At 47.3% G+C, this 19,883-nt stretch overlaps 1 protein-coding gene across 20 annotated transcripts in view; it reads right to left on the bottom strand.

Moving 5' to 3' along the window:
* The window catches only part of LOC121724527 (neuronal cell adhesion molecule-like), a 102,949-nt gene extending 83,066 nt beyond the window's left edge, over window positions 1-19,883 (bottom strand). For 15 of the 20 annotated variants that reach the window (XR_006035227.1, XR_006035228.1, XR_006035229.1 and 12 more), the window contains exon 1: window positions 19,731-19,883. The gene's annotated coding sequence lies outside the window, so the exon portion shown is untranslated. The remainder of the gene's footprint in view (window positions 1-19,730) is intronic. The other 5 variants (XM_042111151.1, XM_042111152.1, XM_042111157.1 and 2 more) reach the window with 1 other exon arrangement.

The raw sequence follows: 19,883 nt of genomic DNA, 5'->3' as shown, positions 1-19,883 counted from the left end.
GATTTGGTGCATCGATAACGTTATGGGAGAACCTGCATGTAGTCTAATGGTAGCCTAACTTTTTTTCTCTGTTCAAAACTCGGTTTACACGAAGACGATAGACTTTCTTAGAAGCTGTGAAATTTGGCCAGAAAGGAACATGTCTTCCCTCTGAAAGTTGACACAAAATCAAACAATATTTGATCATTTAACTTCAACTGAACAGCGACAGGTTTTGGTAGGTAGTAGACTCAGCAGACGTTAAAACGGTAGCCTACAGTTATAGCCAGCGCAAGTCAGCATCATGTAACATTAATGGCGTTAAAGTTATGAATCCTGTAACATATTATAACAGCGATGGCTTATTCGAAGACGACCTGCATGGATATATAACCACCCAGAAAAACTCAGAATGTGAGTGATAAAGTTAATTAATTGTATGAAACTTTTCATTAGTTATCCATTGCAGTATTGGCTATATTAGGCTGTTATGCTAGCTCAGCCTTTAAATATGCTGTTATTTTGGTCATGTGGACTTGATTAAAGATAATTCATAAATTGCTTATTTCTTACATGACTGAAGCAGTAGCCTAGGTTCAACAGTGGTGTTTGAGGTTGCTGTGTTAAGTTGTTGTGTGTGATCGCTAAACAATTCATAGGATCAAATCAGTTTATTTTGACATACGGGAGTTAGCCTGACCTGTAACGTTAGCCTATAGCACAAAAGCCTATTCTGTTTTCATTTATTAGCATTTGTTGTGATTATATAATCAAATGACACTCATGATAACTTGATAGAAGGACAGAAGATAGGTGATTGATGTCCACAAGGACGAATTTCACGAGACAAATTAGAACAAACTGTTCCGGTAAAAATATTCTTGCCATGTTTAAAATGCTGCACTTTTTACCTTCATAGCCTATTTCTGGCAAGTCATTTTTGGATGACTGTAGATAGTTGTATTTTAGCCTACGTCTTCGTAGACAAGTAGGCTACACCATTAGGCTATCTTGAGAATTAAAGACTTCACAGCTGCTAACGATCATCCTCCACAACCAGGAGGATAGGTAGGCTAAACGGTCGTTCGTCGCCTTTTTGCTTCTTATTGTAAAACCAACTGTTAGGGCCTACATAAGTGGTCGGCATCCCGGTCAATATTGGATATTAAAATGTCAATTTTGAAGCTATTTGTAACGATGTGTAGCCTATGCAACCGGACTGTTGTAGGCTTGCCTACCACTCCGCAGTGCCTTGCCTACCATTCTTGCCTACCACTCTAGTTGTAAACAAACGGTGACGTAACATTAGAACGGAGGTGCAAAACCTTAATAGGGTCTCTGTGGCAGGAGGGTCATATGGCCGCTGACCCACAATGCTGGGGCTCCAGCACGGAGAGTAAAAAACCACCAGGCCGTCAGTCTGGCGTCCGCACCCCGTGCCCCTGTCACCACAGCTCCACTCGTGTGTGTCCGATGTTTACAGAGCTGCGTTACACTCAGGATCCATCTCAGTGTCTGTGTGTCTCAGCACACAAACACACTGTGTGGTCGAGTGATGAGCGTCTGTTGGATTCACAGTAAGTATATATAAGTATATATATATATATATGTATATATTTTTTTGATCCCGTGAGGGAAATTTGGTCTCTGCATTTAACCCAATCGGTGAATTAGTGAAACACACTCAGCACACAGTGAACACACAGTGAGGTGAAGCACACACTAATCCCGGCGCAGTGAGCTGCCTGCTACAACGGCGGCGCTCGGGGAGCAGTGAGGGGTTAGGTGCCTTGCTCAAGGGCACTTCAGCCGCGGCCCACTGGTCGGGGTTCAAACCGGCAACCCTCCGGTTACAAGTCCAGAGTGCTAACCAGTGGGCCACGGCAACCCTCCGGTTACAAGTCCAGAGTGCTAACCAGTGGGCCACGGCTGCCCTGCGGTTACAAGTCCAGAGTGCTGACCAGTGGGCCACGGCAACCCTGCGGTTACAAGTCCAGAGTGCTGACCAGTGGGCCACGGCAGCCCAAAGAGGAGCAGCACCACGGCAGCATGATATTGACGGCAATCAAACATTCTGCACTGAGCATCTGGATGTAGGTGAAAACAGAGAGCTGAGATACTGCTGTAGAAATTAAGAAGATAGATCATGGATGGTCAACACACACACACACACACACACACACACACACAAGCAGAATCTTTTTCCAGTTTCTTTAATCTAAGTCAGGGTCAAAATGGGTCTTTGTAGAATCAGTAAACAAACTCAACTCAGTTGCCTATTGGCTGGCTATTTCCATCAGCAGGTGCTAGCTCAGAGCCAAGAGTGGCTATCTTTCCTCAGGCCGAGAGCAGTGTAGACAAGAATAATGCCGAAGACCAGAGGAGGACCTCAGAGGCCTCCTGTCAGAGCGGATAAGCTGGAAAAGTGGCAAAGGGCAGCCAGGTAAAGGCCGTCCATGCGTCTGCTCCTGAATACCAATCAGAGCTGAAGTGGACGGACGGCCGCCGACTTCCTGACTCTTTGACCTGCAGACGGGAGAGCACAGCACTCCCACAATGGCGTCCAGACAGCGGCGTCCAGACGAGAGAGCACGGCACACCCACAGCGGCATCAAGACTGCACTCCACTTGACTGGTCAATTAGCAGATAAGAACTGCGCCAAGGAGACCCTAAAGCCTTTGTATAAACAACGACTAATCAAGTGTGTTTAGACGTGCTGTTTGGTCGTGGCTGGGTTAGATTAAGTGGTGATGAATAAAGTGGCCAGATGGGGTTTCCTCCACATACGCAGACCACGTTAAATTACACCAATCACATTTGGGACAAGGGGCCCTCAGGTGCCGTTGAGCACAAAAGGAAACTAATCCTCCTACCTCCTCATACCTTGTCCTAATTAACTCTGTTGACGAAGCCCATGAAATGCCGATTGTCCTGGATGGTGAAGTTGAGTTTTGTCCATTGTTCTGCTACTCAGACTGCTTGGATGGACCACTTGCTAAATGTTAGTTTACTCTAACTGGCCCCTCCACTGCCCGCAGCTTGGGCTGAGGGAGCCCATCGAGCACCTGTCGGTCTGACAAATGAAAGGGAGAGGACTGGTGCCTCGGCGAGAATGCTGCTCCAGCAGAGTGAAGGGGTAATAGCCTCTGCGGAACGTGAGTTTATTTACTGTGTGGCGCCGCGCGGAGGAACTAATCCCCTGACTGTGGACTGGCTTCTGTGCAGCGTCAGTTTACGTTTATTGTGTTCACCCCCCCGGGGGAGCGTTAGGTATACAACGTGCCTGTTGCCGCGGCGCTTAACCCGTGCGACTCTAATCTCAGGGTCTCTAATCTCGGAGCTGTTCCGGCTCTTTTGCCAGTGAAGCGACGGATCAGCACTTTTTTGTCCCACTTCCTCTACGCGCTCACAACTGTCAGGGGGGCGGGGGAACACAATACCTGTCGGCACGAACCAATGGCCCGAGGGGAAACACAATACGTATGTGAGGGGCGGACCAATCCCCACAGGGCGGCAGAGAGCTTGTTGAAGAGCGGGCATCGCAAAAACAAAAAAAAACCAACCACACAATCCCGTAGGGGCGAAAGGCAGGCAGGCCCCTGAGTCTCCTTTCTCATGGTAAACACTTCCCAGCTCCGCGAGGCCACATTGTGGTGCCATGGAGAGGCATCTGCTGTATGGCATGGAAGGAATGCATTGTCCACAGGAGCGCTAAATAGGTGCTTTGGAGGGGAGGGCATGACTTTGACCGTGACATGGGCGGATGGGCGGTTGGGTTGTGTGAGGCGGGAGAGTGGACCATCGTCCCGAGGCTATGAGAGCGGAGCTGGCTTGCCTGTGTTCCCCACAGAGAGCCCAGAGCACATTGGACGCTGAGGTCGTCTGATCTCAGCAGGACCCTTCATTCAGAGGCCAGCCCAGCTAGAGCAGCGGCCATGAAGCCACTCTACATGTGCCTGACTTAAAGAAGTTACTTCAATGGAGCTGATGTTATTGTGGAAGACATTTGTGAGGGAAAGAGAGGCTTCAGTGCTTTTTTTTTTTTTTTTTTGCAAATGGCAGAGAATTGTTATCCACCGCAAAGTAGTGCAAATTTTAGAGACAGCTCACTGAATAGCCACACATCAGTGTTGTGGACATGGGAGAATCAATTTACCTGTCCAGGCAGATTAGCATAGACTGCATTCAGAGCCTCTCTAAACGGAGAGCTGGGAGCCATAGGCCAAGTTAGTATTATCTCATTTTGCTATATTACATTATGAGAGAAAAGTAACAGGGTTGTCCCTCATGGCGGGTGAACAGACCATGCGGCCACCTCAGACACGATCGCTTCTGACTTCTTCCTCATTTTCACAGAGAAATGGGACGGTTATAAATGCATGGGAGAGGGACGAGCAGTATCATGACTTAAGCCACTTAACCGTCCCAGTGATGGGCTGCTAATGAGCTAAGGAGCTTCTGGGGGATCATGCTAATGAAAGGCTCTCAAAACACTGACCAGATGACACACAGATGACGGGCCGCATGCGAGTCCATTGATCAGTGTCCCTTTGGAGAGATGGAGCTCATAACACGAGATAACGCAACACCCCAGGGTCAATAACGTCAATATAGCACATACATCCAGAAGGTTCCGTATAGGATAGAGGCATGCAGTGGACTACTGCTGACTAGCTCGTACAAGTGAAGAAATATTAATCAAATACCGTCACCGAGAGTTCACTGTGAGGCATGGAGTCGAGAGCTATTCATTTTTCATGTTAATGACATTGGTATTTCGGTATGTGCTATTTCTATCTGCAGAAACCAATCTGGTGGATGTCAGACTGTCTTCGTTTGGACTAATTTGGGGACAAAGCAGTGAGTGAAGCAAGCGCTTGCCTAGTGTTATGCTAAAGAGTTTTATTTCTCTGTTCTTCTATTAGCAGTGGGAAGAGGCGCTGGCTTGTCAGTCAAACTGGTCTCTCAGACGTCAAGAGGGCCTTTTTTGATGTGCGCAAAAAAAGGAATTCTTCACCCCACCCACCCACTCACTCCATACGGCTGAATTCCATGACTTTATGAATCAGGAGAAGCTGTCACACAAGACGGGTGCATGAATAGAGTTCCGTCACAGTGGCAAACGTGATCAATGGCTGGCTTTCTCCGTGTGGGCGATTCAATCACTCAGACATCGAGGACGCTCCTCTCTAGCCTGTCTCACGTGACATGTGTCTTTCTCTTTCTCGTTTAATAAGAAACTCTGAAAAAGAAAATGGAAACGCGAGGTTATTTGAGTGTTCTGCACCACCAGATAGGCCAGCGCTCCTTCTCCCACCTCCACATGTAGACATCTAGAGACAGCTTAGAGAGAAGTGGAACAGCACAAAACCCTGCCAGCAAAGCAGCGACTGAAGATGCTCTCACTCTCTCTTTCTTTCTCTCTCTCTCTCCCTCTCTCTCTCTCTCTCTCATCAAGCATGTCTGCTCTGTTTCTCCAGTAACACGCTGATCTGCACCCGGAACTGTATTTCAGTTTCCTCCTGCTCATCTGCCTACACCGTCAGCTCTTCAAGGACCATTAGTCAGAGCACAGGAGGGCTTCAACCCGCACAGCCAGAGATGGGCCTCCGTGAGCAGAGATGGGCCTCCATGAGCAGAGATGGGCCTCCGTGAGCAGAGATGGGCCTCTGTGAGCAGAGATGGGCCTCTGTGAGCAGAGATGGGCCTACATGAGCAGAGATGGGCCTCCATGAGCAGAGATGGGCCTACATGAGCAGAGATGGGCCTACATGAGCAGAGATGGGCCTCCATGAGCAGAGATGGGCCTACATGAGCCGAGATGGGCCTCCATGAGCAGAGATGGGCCTACATGAGCTGGGCCATTTCCCTGACCACCCTCTGGTCCCCAGTCTCATTCTCATATTGCATTTCCCATTTCCAGGAGTGTAAAGGATGGAAAGTGCAAATATATATATATATAACACCTCCATGTGGTTGCCTTGGGGACAGGGGTAGATAATGGGGTCAGAGAAATGAGCATAACTCAGAGCAGAGGACAAATCAGGAGGGGGAAGGCCTCGGAAGTCTCAATGGATCTGTAACACCTTCCAGAGCAATTCCAACATTTACCCCAGTGCACCAATATGACCCACAGCCCATGTCCCTAACAGCCCTAGGACTCTGGGAAGTGGCAAAAATGAGTATATCTGAACACTCCAGTGAAATCTTTTTTTTTTTCTCCAAGTAAATGGAATATGTATTGTTATGAATAGCTACAAACCAGCCTTTCAAAAGAAAGGTATTTGAAGAGTTCAGATGCAAAACCCTCTAAATCAGTCTGACCACTTTTCTTTTAAATGAGCATTTTTATATCAGGCTCCTATATTTCAGACCAGGAAGAGAGTGCTATTTAGCAGCTTTTGAAGCTAAATTATTTATTTTATATATACTATGTGTGGAACTCATTTTTGCTGGATGTGGCGTTTAGAGGCTTTTGCATCTGAACTCTTCATTTCTTTAAAGCAGGAGTTTTGGTTACGGACGTAGATCCTAGCGTCCCGCTGTTGCTTTGTCCAGGTCACCAAAGGGAAAGCCATATTTCAGGGGCCTGTCCGCATGCCAGGCTAAGAGAGGCACCATCCTCTTCCCCTCTAACCCACTGACCCCCAGATCCCACTCACCACGACTGGCCCTGCCCTCAGAATCCTCCGTTCCAAAAGGCCATCTCCTGGGGAGCTCTAGCCTCTAAACGGTGCTGTTCAAAGGCAACATTTACTTTTTATTGCCGTAAAAAATCGCTAGGGGAATGAAAGTCCATAAAGTCGGAGGTGTTAGGCTCCGTGAAGATGTTAGCACCACAAAAAGGAGCAGCGCCACCTACTGTGGATCTCTGATGTGGGAGAGAGTGAGGGGGGGGGGGGGTAATGCTGAGGGTAGAAAATGAGGGTTTCAAGGTTCATTGAGAAGGAATGTTGGATTTAAATGGCCTACACATTAATTATTGATAAAACAACAGATTGAATTGGAGGTGGATTAAAATATGCTAATGTTAAAAAAAGGGAAAATCAAGAAAACAAAAACATTCAGGCACAAATTCAACTGAGCAAGCTCCCATGAATACCAAACAATTTGTCAAAAAAGCGTACAGTCAGAGTAACAACCAGAAGTGAGAGGCCGACATGTCAGAGTAACAGCCAAAAGTGAGAGGCCGACATGTCAGAGTAACAGCCAAAAGTGAGAGGCCGCCATGCTGCAGTGTGACGCTTCCTGTAATCCCTTTCAAAGACTTCAAAGAGGCTCTGGCGTGCGAGACAGATTCCATAGGCAGGGCGTCAGAGAGCCGGTCAGTGGTGAGGACTTTGAAAGGCCGGTGGGAAGCCCAGCAGGGCCAGGGGCTCGGGCCAGAGATCAGGCCAGTTCTGAGGCAGGAAGTGGAGTGGGCCCGGGGTTAACACCAGGAGCCTGACCAGTGGGAGAGAATGTCTGCTCCTATCCAAAGGGCAGCGGGGTCCAGCATCAGACACAGAGCGGTCAGACACGAGTCAGGCTCCTCAGTCAGAGATACTTACTGACATCACAGACACGCACGCACACACACACAAGTCCCAAGAGCACCCAGTGTGTATGTGTGTGTCTCACTGCGGCGGCTGTGTGATTCAAATGCCCTGTCGTTTTTGTGGACATCTGACAGGAACGTTTCTCTACACAACTGGTCTTTTATGACGAATGCAACCGATGAAGCCCCTAGGTAAATGGGAATGCATTAGGGTTCATATCATAGCACCAACTCAGGCCATAAAAATGGAAATGTGTTTTCATCATACAGATCAATTACAGATTATGCCCAAACCTCTTAGCCTGAACACGTACAATCACATAAAACAACACACATACACACAAACACACAGACACATGCACGCACGTACGAGCACACACACACACAAACACACACATACACACGTGCACACACCAATTCTTCCCTGAATGCTTCCACATATTGAACATATTTATGGCCTCATTTGAATGTTTATGGTCTACCGGCTGGCACACTCTCTCTTCTGCACTGATAGACATGCACCTTTAAAAAGTCCAACCACATGACTGAGTTCACATCAAGGCCATCACTGGGGTCCTATGCTAAGTAGCGCTCATGAGGGAACTGGCTGGTTCAAGGCCTTTTGATAAACGTGCATAGCTAAAGGAGGTGCAGGTAGCTCGTCGGCAACCATTTTGTCTGGTTTATCCGTCAGCAGTGGAGTCGTGGGAGATTAGGGCCTCTGATTTATCAGTCTCTCCCAGGACTGGAGTTTGGGTACGTGGGAACCGGTAATCCTGACAAGTTGGGCTCCAGGCGCCAAACACTTAATTGGATTTTTGGAGCATGGAAAGCCCCAGCTCAGCTAGCACACACCAGTTAAGGTAAACCCACCGCTGATGAAGTCATCTGTTTGCGTAAACACAAGCAAACCCCCATGTAGATCAATCCTGTGCACCACTGTCAATGGCCACTAAAATCAAAGGCACAATGTGCACCACTATCAATGCACACCAAAATCAGAGACGCATATAATAATGGCAACTGCTCACAAGAGCTCTCTAAAGGTATTTGCAAAAGTGAGTTCTGAATCTCACGAGACATTCTCTCTGTTGGCACATAATGGAATAGGTATAAAGAACAGCGACAACACAAGACACAAATGCTGTTTGTCAGATCCCCAGTGCAAGGGGGGGGGGGGGGGGGGGGGGGTTGGGTCATGTTTCAGGAAAACCAGACCATCTCCAGTTACCTTGGCAGGGGTGTGGACCACCTCTACTTTAACGCCATGACAACAGAAGCCAAGTTTTGTGGTATCTGGAGAAACTCTTTGTTTGCAAGACGGTTGAAATGTACTCCAGGTGAACGCGATTACGCCTGTTTGATCTACATGGGAGGAAATAGATATAAAGGGGAACAGGACAGGCTTTGATGATAATATACTTGGCAATATAATAATGCTAAAATAGCCTACTTGGCAAGTGCAAGATGCTACAAATGTGGCTGAAGTGTATTCATGGCACCGCGGGACATTCTCATCTGAAGGAACCTTCACATTAAAAGAAAACAACAATCTTTCACCGAGCGTTTCCTGCCAAAACACCAAACGGAGCTGCATGTTATCTGCAAAGACAAAAACATGATGTCCACTCTCTCACTCACTCTTAGTAGGGAAGAGAGCCAAATGGGGCATTTCCTGATTTTTGTTCCACCAGAGGAGCTAAAGGGGGGGGGGGGGTGAGAGGGTAATCTCTCTGAGAGGTGATTGCTCTTTTATCTGACAAGATCAGCTATAAGCCCAGATTCCAGAGCAAAATAAAAAGATTTCATGAATCTGTATTCACGCCAAACACATGACAGACCCAGTGCATTGACAGTATGACTCCAGAATATTCCTGCATTTCACTAAAGTCTACTGGGAAGGCAAATGAGCAGATTTGCTTTTCCAACTGATAGCTTGATGTATATTCTGTACCACTCAGGAAGCAAATCATTCACATCCCACTTTAGCTGTAGTTCGTTCATTAGGCATGTTATTGAGTAAACATGCAAGCAAGCTGAGATCAAAAGATTCACACAGAAACGCACACCAGCCGTCTCCCCTTTTAAAATCCACAGCCTTGTGATGGCACGCTGCTGTCACATCCTCTCAGTGTTGCCCGTCCTCACGCAAGCACAGGGCCCGCCCCAGAGAAGGGCCGCAAGACTGAGCTGTGCTGACCACTGACCACTGCGCACAGACACATCATCACTGCAAGACTGAGCTGTGCTGACCACTGAGCACATACACATCATCACTGCAAGGTTTTGGAGGCTTTTGTGGGGAGGGTTGGGAGACATATTCTGGACTGACCAGGGTCCCTGTCATGCACTGCCCCAAGTGACCAGGGTCCCTGTCATGCACTGCCCCAAGTGACAAATGTATCCGCCCGCCCCTCAAAAGGAGCTGTGTCGTTAGTCATTGTGTGTGTGTGTGTGTGTGTGTGTGTGTGTGTGTGAAAGGGTTGAGGAGCTGGAGGAGGAGGAAGAGGAGGAGGTGGCCCCCTGGACCCAGTCAACCTCGCAGAGACGTCCATTAAGTCTGCCTCCGAATGGACTCGTTGTGACTCCCACCATGGCAACCACACAGAGGGACGCCCACCCATCGCAGTGGTCGCTGACCCGTGCCAAATACAGGATGAATGTGCTATGTGTGTTTAATAACACATATGTAGAATATGTAGAATGTGCTATGTGTGTTTAATAACACGTATAGTATATATATAGATGTGTGTTTAATAACACATATAGTATATATATATATATATATATATATATATATATATATATATATATACATATGAGTATATATATATATATGTCTGTGTTTAATAACATATATAGTATAGATGTGTGTTTAATAACACATATAGTATATATATATAGATGTGTGTTTAATAACACATATAGTATATATATATAGATGTGTGTTTAATAACACATAGCAATACTTGAGAGGCCTGAGAATAAATAAGGCAGGAAATCTTACAGCAACTTGAGAAAGCTCTGAGCCTACAAATAGGGCCAAATCACTATTTTAATTACCAGAAAACAAATGTTCAATTAACAGTTAAGTGATTTCAAATAAGTTTACTGTTTGTTTTAGAGTCGACCTGAGGTTATTGGTCTTGCTTTGCTCAGAGGCATCTAGCAAGCCATGTTGCTTACAGTCAAATCAATAAATCTCTCCCTGCGAATTGCTGTGCCACAAGAACCCAATCCAACAATAAGATAATAAGAACTCGGAGTGTAGAAATGTGGGCCGGCACGGTCCATTCACACTCCCTCTCCCTCTCTCACTGTTCTCTTCTCTCTCTCACTCCCTCTCTCTCTGTTCTCTCTCACTCCCTCTCTCTCTGTTCTCACTCACTCCCTCTCTCACTGTTCTCTTCTCTCTCTCACTCCCTCTCTCTGTTCTCTCTCACTCCCTCTCTCTCTGTTCTCTCTCACTCCCTCTCTCTCTTCTCTTCTCTCACTCACTGCCTCTCTCTGTTTTCTTCTCTTCTCTCTCACTCTCTCCCTGTTCACTCTCTCTCTCTGTTCTCACTCACTCACTCCCTCTCTCTCTGTTCTCTCTCACTCCCTCTCTCTCTTCTCTTCTCTCACTCACTGCCTCTCTCTCTGTTCTCTTCTCTTCTCTCTCTCACTCTGTTTTCTTCTCTTCTCTCTCACTCTCTCCCTGTTCACTCTCTCTCTGTTCTCACTCACTCACTCTCTCTCTCTCTGTTCTCAGTCAATCCCTCTCTCTCTCTTCACTTCTCTCACTCATTCTCTCTCTCTCCCTGTTCTCTCTCACTCACTCTCTCTCTCTCTTCCTGCTCTCTCCTCCCTCATTTCAAGCCGAATCAATTACGTTTAATGACCACACTCAGCCGGCCGGTCCCCAGTTTCATTCGGAACAAGCCCTCATTGACAGGGAATTATTTTATGAAGGCCTCTGATGGCTCTATTTGTGTTTTGACAAACAGTGGCAAAAATAAACTGTGAGCAAGATTACCTTTTTTTTGCAAGGAAAACAGCCCAAGGCATCACTCACCTCCTGTGTAATTATACTTATGAGCCCATTTCGACTCTGCACTAAAAATAAAAGGTGTGAAAACAATCCTGAGCGCAGTAGCACACCATTCCAGCACGACAGACAGAACATGCTTAGCTGCCCGCCTACACTCCCCCCTGTCACTCACAACCGCCAGGCAATGCCAAGCCACGTACTCTCCTGAACACCTGAGCCATGTCCAGGAAAGCCCTTCACCGAGGCGGAGGCCATGGGCTGTGTACCGACGGGCTGACTGACCGACTGGCAGCCCGCCCACTGCCCCTCATGCCAGAAGCTCCTGAAAGGGTTATCAGTGGAGGCGCTTTTCCAATAGAGTCTCCATCGAGAGGCCCAGGCCTGGCCTCCACTTCATGGGTTATCAGTGGAGGCGCTTTTCCAATAGAGTCGCCTTCGAGAGGCCCAGGCCTGGCCTCCACTTCATGGGCTGAGCCGGCTGAGGCACCAGGGCCAGCTGTGGGCATTATCTAGTGGACAATGGAGCCAGTCTTCAACAACAACAACACAAAAAGCAAAGCAAAGAAGCCCCCTTTCTGTTGGGTCAGCCGTAGAGGAGATTATACAGCTTTCAAATCCACTGGAACTGGAACTGCCAAATGGTCTCTTCAAAACATAAAGAGGGTAAACAGCCACAGTCACAAATGGCTTTTGTTCTTTGTTGATTTCATTAAAAGATTTGTACAAACACAATTTTCGGAGAGCTGCCAGAACTGAAAATATTGCAACTTTGTAATTCTCTATGGACCAAACAGAGCACTTTAGGGGCTCATTTGACATGGATGGAAACACAGAGAGGGTGAACAGATGTGGGCAGAGCTCGGCCAAAACTGTAATTTGAGAGAAAAAGAAACAAATCATTTTGCAATGTTCAAACATTTCTACAGTAGTCTGTGCACACCATTTTTATGTGCGCAGAGTCTAGCATGATATTCAACAACTGATGAAAACACGATGATGAGCCTGGAATGTTTTTTAATATAAAATATGTAAATCCTTTAGTGTAAACAATCCTTGCAGTGAGCAAGAAAAACAACATCCTACACACATAACACAAACACACACACACACAAACACACACACACACACACTTCCCCTCCCGCATGGAGTCTCTGCCTGAGCAAGCGCTTCCAAAAAGGAGAAGAATTTGTCATAGCTGACAGAGTGAATTAGACTCCAAGGAAACACTTCTAATGCTTATTGTCCAGATCTTGGAACTCATTGGTTCATTCAAATACCTCCTGTCATGTGACCCTCTCGAATTCCTCCCATTGGGGAGTGCAAACTGAGGGGGGTGGGCTCTAACGCACTAATTTTATGATTCTAATGGGTTTTTGACCTCAATCTCTCCTAATCATTTCCAAGCCTAGACAAAGATTATGCAGACATAGATTATGCTTTTAAACAACATGTAGCATAAGATCAGCTAGATAACACCAAGCGCCATTGTTCTCCATCAACGAGAAGAAGAGAAGATGGATATTTTGATGTTGGTGCTTAAAGAGACGGCAGATCTCAGTTTGAATTTGCTTTATGGTTGTGTCTCTATTGTCTAACACTTCTCTCATGATCCTGCGGCTGAACTGGAAAGGTTTCTGGAAAGTAAACAGGGAGGAGGCCATTGGTCTCACTGCTAGAGCTGGGGATGGTGTGCCAAGCTGTCATCCCAGTTGGATTAGGAACCCCCTTGAGCTGCTAATATGTTCTTTGGTCCAACTACACACCACACACCACACACACACACACACACGCGCACACACACACACACACACACACACCACACACACACACACACACACACACACACACACAGTGACGATCACAGTGTGTCATATCTTTCTGCTTCATAACCCGAGCACATTATTCTCGCTAGGACATCCTCTGCCATATGGACAGGTTATTTATCTCCTCAACAGCCAGCCACTCCTCCAAAAAAATCTCTTTGATGTGCCTAGTCTGCTTAACAATACAGAAAAATCTTATCACTTAAGCTTAAAAGCATTAAAGCATCAGAGCATATTTTAACCTCTCCTACACACCATACTGTGTATATATTTACAAACAGCTACGACAAATGATGTTCCACTGACAGCTACATCTACTGAAGTGCGGCAAACAGTCGTTCGCTCATTTTGAACAATTACAAGTGGAGGCTCTGCCTGAATGCTGGAGGGCTTGGACAGTCGTTGGCTTGCCTGGACTGTGCTTGGGGGCTTGGACAGTCGTTGGCTTTCCTGGACTGTAAATCTCCGGGGTGAAGTGCAGCCCGAGGGGCGGCAGCAGTGTGTTTGCTGAGCAATTAAACAAAACAAGTGGGCCGAGCCGCTGCGCCAACCTAAGAAAGCAAGCTGGGGGGGGGGGGGGGGGTTTAAGATTATGCAAATGTCAGGAGGCTGGTGGAAGGTTTCTGTTCATTCTAAAGCTCTTCATCTTTCCCTGTCTATCTCTCACTCTCACACACACAGAGGCATGGCATCATCCCATAACCCCCTCTGTCTCTCTCTTTCTCACACATACACACACACCACACACACACACACATCTCATAAACTCCTCTGTCTCTCTCTCTTTCACACAAACACACACACACACACACACACACACACACACACACACACACACACATCTCATAAACTCCTCTGTCTCTCTCTCTTACACACACACACACACACACACACACACACACACACACACACACACACACACACACACACACAATAGACATCTCATAAACCTCCTCTCTCTCTCTCTTTCTCACACACACACACATCTCATAAACTCCTGTCTCTCTCTCTTTCACACACACACACACACACACACACACACACATCTCATAAACATGTCTCTCTCTCTCTCTCTCTCTCTCTCTCTCTCTCTCTGTCTGTCTTTCTTTGTTTATTTTCCTTTTTCTTTTCTGCTCAGAGCTGTGGGGCAATTTAGCCACTAGCTGCCCCCTAACACATCTGCCCCCTAACACAGCTGCCCCCTAACACATCTGCCTCCCAGAAGTTGGCCAGAGTGCATCTCGTCAGGCAGGAATGGTCCTCAAAGAGCGAGGGGGGGGAGAGTGGAAAGAGAGAGAGAGAAACCGAGAGAGAGAGAGAGAGAGAGAGAGAGAGAGAGAGGGAGGGAGAGAGAGAGAAACCGAGAGAGAGAGAGAGAGAGAGGGGAGAGAGAGAGAGGGGAGAGAGAGAGAGGGAGGGAGAGAGAGAGAAACCGAGAGAGAGAGAGAAAACCGAGAGAGAGAGAGAGAGGGAGGGAGGGAGAGAGAGAGAGAGATGAGAGAGAGAGAGAGAGGAGGGGAGGGGAGAGAGAGAGAGAGAGGGAGAGAGAGAGAGGGAGAGAGAGAGAGAGGGAGAGCACTGACTCCTTTTGTGAGGCGCTCCCGCCCCTGGTGACCCCCCCACTTCACAAGAAAGGGGTGAACACAACGGCCCCTGGTGACCCCCCAGAACAGAACAGAGCTCCTTTGTCCCCCCCTTACCCCCCCCCTTTCCCTTTTTCCATGGAGCTACATGATCCCACAACTTAAAACCACCCCCCCCCCCCCAAACAGCCCCCCCCCACAGCCCCCCCCACCCCACAACCCCCCTCCAACAGCCCCCCTCCAAACAGCCACCCCCCCACCCCACAACCCCCCTCCAACAGCCCCCCCCACCTAAACAGCCCCCCCCCCACCCCACAACCCCCCCCCAAACAGCCCCCCCCCTCTACCCCACAACCCCCCTCCAACAGCCCCCCTCCAACAGCCCCCCCCCCTCTCTACCCCACAACCCCCCTCCAACAGCCCCCCTCCAACAGCCCCCCCCCTCTACCCCACAAGCCCCCCCCCCAAACAGCCACCCCCCCACCCCACAACCCCCTCCAACAGCCCCCCCCTCTACCCCACAGCCCCCCCCACAGCCCCCCCCTCTACTCCACAACCTCCCCCCCACAGCCCCCCCCCCCTCTACTCTACCCCCCCCCCCCCCCAGCCCCCCCCCCCCCCTCCACCGCCCCTTTCACTTGTAGTGGGTGGCAAACTCGCAAAGCAGCTTGTGACGAGACAGGCCGACAAGGCTTCCGATGACACCTCCCCTCATCTCCAGGAGCATCTGTATCCTAGGAGACGACGCTGAGATTGTGAAATGATGTTTGGGTGGGCCCTCTGGGGTCCCACGAGCTCATTTGGATTGGGGTGCACGTCAGAGGCAGTTAACCTGTCAAGCCATGAGTCTGCAGAGGGTGAGCGTGCACCACCCTGCATCATGTTTGATTAGTGTCAGTGCCACTTCAAGAGGAGGAACAGGCACACACACACACACACACACACACACACACACACACACACACACACAGGGGCAAGCTCCAACACAGTTGTTCTTCAGGAGGGAAGAGGGAAAGACCAACACTTTGGTTTTGTTCTCACCAAGGGGTGCAGTCACCTGATTAAGACTTAATAACCCAACAGGGTGATAATTCTGTGCACTAGGTTGGAGACTGTGATTGGAGAAGACCACTCCCGCTCAACCATCTGCCATAGCAACCATGTCCTCACTCCATAATGAACAGACAGACAACACAGTGGTATAGAAGCTATGGAATGAGAGAAAATCAGTTCCTTGATTATTCATGTTGGCATGGTTTAAGGCGCACAGCAAATATGCAAAGCTCCATGGAAAAAACACACCCTTTAATCCAAAAGCATTTGCATTCATGCTTGGGAAATGACAGCTCTGTCTTTTCAGATTCTGTTGTTCTGTATCTCAATGTTACACAGCCATAAACTGATCCCATTGTCTTGGCAGATATTTTGATCTAATTTTAATGGAAACCTGCAGGAAGGGGTGTTTTGATAGCCGCAGAGTGTGTACCGGTCCCCTCTTTTGGCCATTTGTATTCTCTCATCAGTCTTCATCCAGCCGTAATCATTTGGTCCAGGTCTGCGGTGTAAACAACAGCTGCAGTTTGGAGGGCGCTCAGAGGAGGGGCGTCAATCCCGATTAGCCACCAAATCTAACCAGGAGTGAGACACTAATTGCACTCACCATGTCTGACACCTTACAGGCACAAGAAAGACAGGTGTGTGTGTGTGTGTGTGTGTGTATGCCTTTACCGTTCATTAGTCATATCCGAGAGAGCATTTGTTCAGTAACTGGAAAGTGATGTGACAGAGAACATTCCCTTGCTTGTTGCTTGGGTAATGGTGAGTTGGGTCAGTGCAAAGACAAAAGTATATTGTATCAACACAAGAGCACTGCTAGTCAGTATATGATATCAACACAATAGCACAGCTAGTCAGTATATTATATCATCGAAGTGTGAATACAGTCAGTTTACAGACAATGCTATTGCTAAAATAACTGCCTCCTACAGTAAGTCTACCCTCACGCTTTCGGACACTGACAGTATGACATCTTGAGGGATCTAAATATGTTACTGATAAATATATGCATATGATTCATCTTGAAGGATCTAAATATGTTACTGATAAATATATATATGTATATAATATATAAATATATGCATACGATTCATTCAGAGACTATTTAAAATGAGTATGTTTTTTCTGGAGTTTAGTTTTCCCTTGATTTGTTCACGATTTAAAGATTTTTGTCAATAAGCCTAATTATTTATATTATGTTTATATATATATACAGTATATATAAGTCAAATCATACATTTTGGGGGTGTTTCACACTAAATGTGGAATATCAAGCACGACTGGTGTAGCTCCCCTAGGACATGTCCTCAACAGGATTTTGGGGACAGAAAGTAGGCCAACCTGAATACAAAGCAGGAGAAATGGCCATAACACGACTTAAAAGCGGAGACTTCTATCCTGACAGCACAGTGAACCAGTAGATTATGAAAATCCTTCCCGAAATATATGTACAGTGTGATGACAAAGGATTGCTAGTGATGCACGAGAGGAAGCGGCTCTGACATCAGCGTGCCGGTGATGGCCCACGTGCCATGTAAGGGACGCTTTGTCCTTCAGCGCTGGGGAAGAGACGGCCGAGCGACGGCCTGCCAGACAGCCAGAGCCAACTGGACACTTCAGACAGAATAGTCTGCATACCATCGCTGCCCACAAGAAGAAATAAGTGGCATTCCTAATGAGCGAGCACTATGCATAACCCACCCACGCGGTGATCTTTTGCCTTCACTTTCCCATCATTGACCACAAGACAGGGCAGGACACCCCTCGGCTCGGACGCCACAGGGCCACAGACAATCACAGCCCGTGAGCCTGAATCACAAACGTAAACACACTGTGTGTGTGTGTGTGTGTGTGTGTAGTAGTAGTAGAAGGCCATAAGGTCACGCTTAGCTGATAGCCAGACATGTAGGTCAGACAACATGTATCTTTTGAGTGTCTTATTCTCATATACGGTCCAAACATGTAGGTCAGACAACATGTATCTTTTGACTGTCTTATTCTCATATACGGTCCAAACATGTAGGTCAGACAACATGTATCTTTTGAGTGTGTCTTATTCTCATATACGGTCCATCTGTCTGGTCTGCTCTCGGCTACACTGGCTGCCCCACTGGGAGAGAGTCTCGCTGGGAGAGGCAGCAAAGAGTGAGTTACCATCTCGTCTGACGTTACATCAAGCAGTGAACTTTGTCTAAATAACAAGCCCCATTCCCTGGCCTTGGCGGCAGCCTGGCACGCTCTGAGGCGGCATACACACAGCCTGGAGGCTCTGATGCTATCAGGCCACAGATCCTCACAGGTCCACAGTTGTCTAACAGCCCCTGGAAGCGATTGTTTGAAAGCGTGGCACTCCTCTGGGACACTGCAGACAATGACTCAGTAGTCGTTAGCATTGCATTAATTGGATGATCTGACCTAGTAGTGGAATGCAGCAGTGTGCGTGTGTGTGTGTGTGTGTGTGTGTGTGTGTGTGGCTTGTGTTTGGGTGTAGGAAGGCTGGGGTGCGTTACATGGGGGGGTTAAGGAGGGGAGGCGGGAGGGAGGGAGACTCTGGATGAATGAGGCTCTGACTTGGGGGAGACAGACAGGGGGTGGGGGGGTTGGTTGTGTTTTCGCTGTGTTGCAATTGTTTGGACTCAGAATGGATGTCTGAAGAAAATAGCTGCGCTTTAACAGCGCTTTTTCATCTCATTAAAAGACTGAAGGACTAATGGCCCACATGATATTTATGCTGTTCAGTAACAGTCAATCATGAATGCTGCCAATGAATAATGGCTGGATGAAATACCATGTAAAATATTCCATGAGCTTGTATAAGTAAAGATGAAACAACTCAATACTCATTAATACAGTGAATTAGGCAGGAGTGATATTTTTTTACAGTGACAGGGGAAATGATCAAAGCTAATCCGGATATTATTCTCCAGTATTAGAAAGTCTAAAATGCTTAAAGGAAAGTGTCCGGAGTTTGATAACGCAGCTCGTGGGCTCATCGCAGCATATGAAACCGAACACGTGATGGAAAGTATCGAGAGACTTGCTTAACATATTAGTCAACAATAACAACAATAGCCTCTATTTATCATAGGTGACGCAATACTACATTACATGTTATCTAAAACTAGGCTACACATCAGATCCCAGATACAAAGAGAAGCTTGATACCAGATTATATTGCCTATCTTATCTATTTACACACATGACGGACTGGACAGATATTTGATAAGTCTAGCAGATGTGGATGCACCTGTTAAGTGATAAAACGTTCCCAAAAATGTAGAATGACCCGTAGTCTACTAATTACTATAGGGCTTCTAAATTGTGTCAAAATGTTAATACTCCGTCAATATCACATTAATTATCTGTTTGAAGCACAGCTGCAGCAGTCGACAGAGCTGATGACAGAATGACAGAATGGACGATGGGACGTTTAGACCTTAAACGACTTAACATGATGAAACTAGCATGACGGCACACATTATAGGCTACACACATTGGTATGCTATTTGTATTAACTGTTGAAAGAACACTACAAGTAGGCTACTTCTACGTCCCTTAGCAGAGCCCAGGCAGCCTATCCTCATGCTGTGCGCATTTGTATTTTGACAGCTAAGACGAAGGTACCAATAACACACTCCCGTTAATTATGGGCTACAAGTATAGCAAACGCACATCGTCTAACGGGTATCACTATAAGCAGACATAATCACCAATAACTTACCAGTAAGTGTGCAGGAGCGATGACCAAAATAAGATCTGTTTCTCTCCACCTCTGTTTATCGCTGGAGTCGCCTCACGGGTAGCGCGCTTCCTCGCCTTCTCCACTAGTCCTTTCCCAGCGGCTTATCCGAGCAGCACTTTTTTTCCGCGCAGT

This window comes from Alosa sapidissima, chromosome 11 (assembly GCF_018492685.1).
Source record: "Alosa sapidissima isolate fAloSap1 chromosome 11, fAloSap1.pri, whole genome shotgun sequence".
NCBI classification, from domain to species: Eukaryota; Metazoa; Chordata; class Actinopteri; order Clupeiformes; family Clupeidae; genus Alosa; species Alosa sapidissima.
Note: the sequence above shows the minus strand (reverse complement) of the source record. Positions and strands in the feature narration are given on the sequence as shown.